This window comes from Myotis brandtii, unplaced genomic scaffold (genome assembly GCF_000412655.1).
Source record: "Myotis brandtii unplaced genomic scaffold, ASM41265v1 scaffold1068, whole genome shotgun sequence".
NCBI lineage: Eukaryota > Metazoa > Chordata > Mammalia > Chiroptera > Vespertilionidae > Myotis > Myotis brandtii.
In genome coordinates, this window is record NW_005353622.1 from 229,498 (window position 1) to 236,219 (window position 6,722).

At 40.4% G+C, this 6,722-nt stretch overlaps 1 pseudogene; it reads right to left on the bottom strand.

Annotated features, from left to right (window-relative positions):
• Positions 1-5,798: 5,798 nt before the first annotated feature.
• LOC102253324 lies at positions 5,799-6,352 on the bottom strand (annotated as a pseudogene).
• Positions 6,353-6,722: the final 370 nt, after the last annotated feature.

Below are 6,722 nucleotides of genomic sequence, written 5' to 3' on the forward strand. Positions count from 1 at the left end.
GCGCCGGGGGGGGGGGGGGGGGGGTGGGGGGGGGGGGGGAGGGGCAGGCTCGGCCACTCACCAGCCTGCACCAGCCCCTGATCATCCCGCCTGGTAGCCTCCCGCAGAGGGAGGCCAGACTGTGGCTTAGGCCTGCAGTTGGACATCCCCTGAGGGCTCCCGTACTATGAGAGGGCGCAGGCCAGGCTGAGGGACACCCCTCCCCTCCCCGCGAGTGCACAAAATTTTGTGCACCAGACCTCTAGTACTTTATATAAGGAGGATTAGGATATTTCCCCCAGAAAGATGTAAGGGAAGGAAACAGAGCCCCTAGGCATCATACACCTCCTGCCACTCCAGAAATCCATTTCTATTGGCAGAGCTTCCTCTTTACCATTCACCATAGTTGACTAGAGTCTGCAAATCTGAGCTTGACTTCTGGTAGACTCTTCTGCTTCCTCCAGTTCTCAAAATAAGAGATACATTAAAAAAAATAATCATTGAGGCAGTTCAGCTCACCTTCATATTCTAGTTTGTAAAGCTTACCATCACTTCTTTCTTCAAGACAGTAAGAACTCACCTCTTTCCCGTTTTCCATAACAAGTCACACCCCACTCTAATTCTTCCTTCTTCAGTTCCTCCCTCCATTCACATATTCCATTTTTACTAGATAATTTAACATGTTTTAATATAAAATTGTAACACCAGAGGGCATTTAAAGAGTAGTTTAAATTCCCTTTGGGTAATCTTCCTCTAATGCACTGTACCTGCGTGCCCACACGTGGTATTTGGTGTATTTTGTGAAAGAGCCACACTCAAGGGGCCAAAGAGCCACATGTGGCTCGTGAGCCACAGTTTGCCGACCATGGTTCTAGACAAATTCGTGGGTTTGGCTGGCCTGCAAACTGCCCCCAAATGGCCCTCAGCGTGTGTGTGTTAAATAACCTCACACTCCATTAGGTATAAAATTTCATATCTCATATAAAATTCCATGTTTCAAGTGTAATAGTGTAATAAAATTTTTGAGAATTCTAACATACAGAAAGCCCAAAATTCAAATAACCCTATTTCCTCCAAAATCCTGTCAGGGAAAAATATTCAGGACATATATCTTCCCCAATCTGGAAAAACACTGAACTGAAATATGTCTTATCTTAAGAACACATAAGAACTCAATTCTCAGCCCTTTAATAACAACAATAGCAATAACTATCAAAATTTATAGAGCATTTTCTGTGTGCTGCTAGGCACTGTGCTAGTCAGAGGAAAGAAAGAAAAAAAGAATGAGAGAAAAGAAGAAAAATAAATCTAATCTGAGAATTTAGGGAGAGGGGCTTTGCAGAGGGTTTGTCCAGGAAAAGAGTTAGCAAGAAAAGTGAGATGGGCATTTTAGGCCAAGATTTTTTAGTTTTTAGTGAACTAGAAAAATGTGTTATACTCAAAGAGCCCTGAGCAATTTGAAGTTACTGGAATATAGAATGTAATATGAAGAGCTGAGGGAAAGAGGTTTGAGAAACAGATACAGACAAATGCATAGAGGGCCTTTTCTTAAGAGTATTACCTGGAATTGATTTATCTATAATAATAAAAGGGTGATATGTTAATTAGACTGGACATCATTCCAGATGTCCTTCCGGGCATAGCTGGGGTCAGAGGGAAGCCCAGGTCCCAAGTGCCTGAGGGAAGCCGGTGCTGGCAGCCAGGGGAAGGAAGGCCTACTCTTGCACGAATTTCGTGTATCAGACCTCTAGTAGTAATATAATCTGTAATCAGATCTTAGTTACCTTATAATTTCTGTAGAGTGGGTTTGTTTATATTTTCCTAGCCTTCCATCACCACTGTCACCTTTTTAAAAAAATAAAACACTTACATTTTTAGAATGATTAAATTGGAGAATAGGCACCAGATGGTCAAAGTCTGGGTACCCTGATAAAACAAGTCACAAGAGAATTGCTCCCTGAGATTCACCAGGAGTTGTCACAGGCTGAGTTACAGCAGCAATTTCCAACCTTTGGCACACAAAAAAAATATATGTTTTTGCTGATCTGACCAAAAAAATGTATAATGTTGATTCATTCACACTGGGTGACTATTGTCATTTTGGCTGTTATCATTTTTTTTTATTTGACAATCTAAGGGAAAAGAGGTCAGTGCTCCTGACTAAATAGTCAGGGATTAGAGATCACTGGGTTAGAGCAGTGCTATGAACAGATTGCTGGGCCCCACTCCCAGTTTCTGAGTCAGGTCTCCAGTGTCATTTCTAACAATTTCCCAGGTGATGCTTATTTTTATGCTTATGGTCCAGAGACCACACGTTTGAACCATTGGAGTATACCAGTAGATTAGGCAGGGATAAAATTCCTTAAGAGAAATGTACTACATTTTAAGATACGGTGAAGAAAGGAGGCAGGTAAACCCTTACCGTGACTGTTACATGTGGAATGTACAGCTGATCCATACCCATGGCCTTTGAACAAATCACCAAGGATACTTTGCCTTAAGTTACTAGGTATGTGTCCAGGGGAAACTTTAGTAAACATCACCTCCTCACTGAGACAGGTTTGAACATGTGGCTTTAAAGCTCTCTGATCAACAGAAGTTAATCTATTTCTAATTATATCATTTTCTTATTTGAAATTATGACAGGCAGGCTTAAACAAAATTAAAATTAAAAACTCTTTATCCAAGTCACCATCGAAAGCAGGTTCCTGATTAATTAATTCTATGTTTTTCCCACTCTCACCTCTTTCCTGTTTTCCATAACAAGTCACACCCCACTCTAATCCTTCCTTCTTCAGTTCCTCCCTCCATTCACATATTCCATTTTTACTAGATAATTTAACATGTTTTAATATAAAATTGTAACACCAGAGGGCATTTAAAGAGTAGTTTAAATTCCCTTTGGGTAATCTTCCTCTAATCAAGATAGAATTGGGACTAGGAAGGGAGTCAGCTTGTCAAAAGTCACAAACCAATTAAAGGCAAATTTAAGCCACCTGAATTCCATTCCAGGCTCTTTCTACTATATCAGATTGTTTGAATCATTTATTCCTTCTGAGAAAATAAAAGAGGCTGTGCTATATTTTGAAGATTTGAAAAGAATGCTTTTAGTCATTTATGAAGTTTGTGTGTGTGTTTTACCTTTAAATAACCTCACACTCCATTAGGTATAAAATTTCATATCTCATATAAAATTCCATGTTTCAAGTGTAATAATATTTTCAAATTTTTGAGAATTCTAACATACAGAAAGCCCAAAATTCAAATAACCCTATTTCCTCCAAAATCCTGTCAGGGAAAAATATTCAGGACATATATCTTCCCCAATCTGGAAAAACACTGAACTGAAATATGTCTTATCTTAAGAACACATAAGAACTCAATTCTCAGCCCTTTAATAACAACAATAGCAATAACTATCAAAATTTATAGAGCATTTTCTGTGTGCTGCTAGGCACTGTGCTAGTCAGAGGAAAGAAAGAAAAAAAGAATGAGAGAAAAGAAGAAAAATAAATCTAATCTGAGAATTTAGGGAGAGGGGCTTTGCAGAGGGTTTGTCCAGGAAAAGAGTTAGCAAGAAAAGTGAGATGGGCATTTTAGGCCAAGATTTTTTAGTTTTTAGTGAACTAGAAAAATGTGTTATACTCAAAGAGCCCTGAGCAATTTGAAGTTACTGGAATATAGAATGTAATATGAAGAGCTGAGGAAAAGAGGTTTGAGAAACAGATACAGACAAATGCATAGAGGGCTTAAGAGTATTACCTGGAATTGATTTATCTATAATAATAAAAGGGTGATATGTTAATTAGACTGGACATCATTCCAGATGTCCTTCCGGGCATAGCTGGGGTCAGAGGGAAGCCCAGGTCCCAAGTGCCTGAGGGAAGCCGGTGCTGGCAGCCAGGGGAAGGAAGGCCTACTCTTGCACGAATTTCGTGTATCAGACCTCTAGTAGTAATATAATCTGTAATCAGATCTTAGTTACCTTATAATTTCTGTAGAGTGGGTTTGTTTATATTTTCCTAGCCTTATATCACCACTGTCACCTTTTTAAAAAAATAAAACACTTACATTTTTAGAATGATTAAATTGGAGAATAGGCACCAGATGGTCAAAGTCTGGGTACCCTGATAAAACAAGTCACAAGAGAATTGCTCCCTGAGATTCACCAGGAGTTGTCACAGGCTGAGTTACAGCAGCAATTTCCAACCTTTGGCACACAAAAAAAATATATGTTTTTGCTGATCTGACCAAAAAAATGTATAATGTTGATTCATTCACACTGGGTGACTATTGTCATTTTGGCTGTTATCATTTTTTTTTATTTGACAATCTAAGGGAAAAGAGGTCAGTGCTCCTGACTAAATAGTCAGGGATTAGAGATCACTGGGTTAGAGCAGTGCTCCAAACAGATTGCTGGGCCCCACTCCCAGTTTCTGAGTCAGGTCTTCAGTGTCATTTCTAACAATTTCCCAGGTGATGCTTATTTTTATGCTTATGGTCCAGAGACCACACGTTTGAACCATTGGAGTATACCAGTAGATTAGGCAGGGATAAAATTCCTTAAGAGAAATGTACTACATTTTAAGATACGGTGAAGAAAGGAGGCAGGTAAACCCTTACCGTGACTGTTACATGTGGAATGTACAGCTGATCCATACCCATGGCCTTTGAACAAATCACCAAGGATACTTTGCCTTAAGTTACTAGGTATGTGTCCAGGGGAAACTTTAGTAAACATCACCTCCTCACTGAGACAGGTTTGAACATGTGGCTTTAAAGCTCTCTGATCAACAGAAGTTAATCTATTTCTAATTATATCATTTTCTTATTTGAAATTATGACAGGCAGGCTTAAACAAAATTAAAATTAAAAACTCTTTATCCAAGTCACCATCGAAAGCAGGTTCCTGATTAATTAATTCTATGTTTTTCCCACTGTCTTCAAGAACCTGGTGTCCTATAATGAGCTACCCAGCGTGAGGACATTTCATACTAACATTGATTGGTTGCCAAGGAGACTCCACTGCCACTCTGTACAAGCTCATGTTACCCACCTCCCTTTCTGCTAAAAGGAGGGAAACTCATGGGTCAAGAGCAAGATGCTAGGGAAATAGAGGCTATAGATCCAGCTTAATAATAGAGATCTGAAGTGAACAATATGTTCTCTCTATATTCCATCTGTCAGCAGCAAAAGTACTTGAGTTCAAGTGATAAAACATGAATTTTTATGCTGGAAGGAATACCAGCATCCAAGAGCAGTCAGACTATCCTTTCTTGCAAAAATCCAAGGGAAAGACCAAGGGGAATCAGCTTTTACCTGTCAGGTCCAAATGTTTTCTATCCCTGGCTTGATCTGAGTCAGGAGACTTCCCCAATAAGAAAAATCTGTTATTCTGAACAAAATTATTCTTTACTAGAGGCCCAACACCCGATTGAAATTGTGTGAGGAGGCGCCCCGCCTCCCGCCTCCTCTAGCGGCCACCTTCACGCGCCTCACTGCACACACAGCCTCCTGCTGATTGGTCATTATGGCATGATAGCATGATGACCATTAGCATATTAGCTGTTTATTATATAGGATAGTAACCAAAATCAAAGGTAAGGATAGTTCCTTCACAGAGTTCCAAACTTTTGAATTAAAATTGTGTGATGAGGCGCCCCGCCTCCCGCCTCCTCTCGCGGCCACCCTCACACACCTCACTACGCATGCAGCCTCCTGCTGATTGGTCATTATGGCATGATGGCGTGATGACCATTAGCATATTAGCTGTTTATTGTATAGGATAGTAACCAAAATGAGAGGTAAGGATAGTTCCTTCACAGAGTTCCAAACTTTTGGATTTCTAGAAAGTACTCATTGTTTCTCTTCCAGTAACATGCCATTGGTATTGCATAAAATTCTGAAATACTGTTGTTGCATGGCTTTCCTCTCAATATCATCAGTGTCACTGTCTGCTTCCTCTTCCTCTTCATCCAACTTTCTCCTGGGAAGGGTCAGACACAGGAGACAAGCCATCTGTCATAGTTCCTGTGTCCAAAGCTACAGAGCCCATATCTTCCTGAAGGCGCTCCAGCTGTTCTTTCTGCTGCTGGCTTTGTGCACAGGCGAGTGATTTCTTTGGATGTTCATATTCAGAACGATACTCCCTTTCATATTCTTCCACAGCACTGGTGACTTGCATAAAGAGTTCATCTAAGCCTGTACCCAGAACAGCAGACACACCTACCACCTTGAAGGAGCTGTAAATCTAACACCAAGCGCATCGAATGACCCAGGTTATTGATGTATGTAGTCTCTTGATTCAAGGCAACTTGGTGGTCCTCCAAATCTTCACCCATCCCACTGAAAAGCTGTGCTCAATGATGCCAGTTTACTCATGAATGCAATGAAAAGGAGCTTGCTTTTGTACACAATGCAGTGCCTCAGTGATGACTGTCCCAGAAACTGGCCAGGTGAATACTTTAATCTACCCAGGTGTGTCAATCAGGACATATTTAGACATGTTTGAGTCCTTCTCATCATTGAGATAGCATGGAGGGACCTGAAGAGTATTAGGCTAAATGAAATAAGCCAGTCAGAGAAAGACAAGTATCATATGGTCTCACTTACATGTGGAATCTAATGAACAAAATAAACTGTTGAACAAAATAGATCCAGAGACATAGAAGCATTGAACAGACTGTGGGAAGGCCGAGGTGGGTGGGTGGGAAGAGATCAGCCAAAGAACTTGTATGCATATA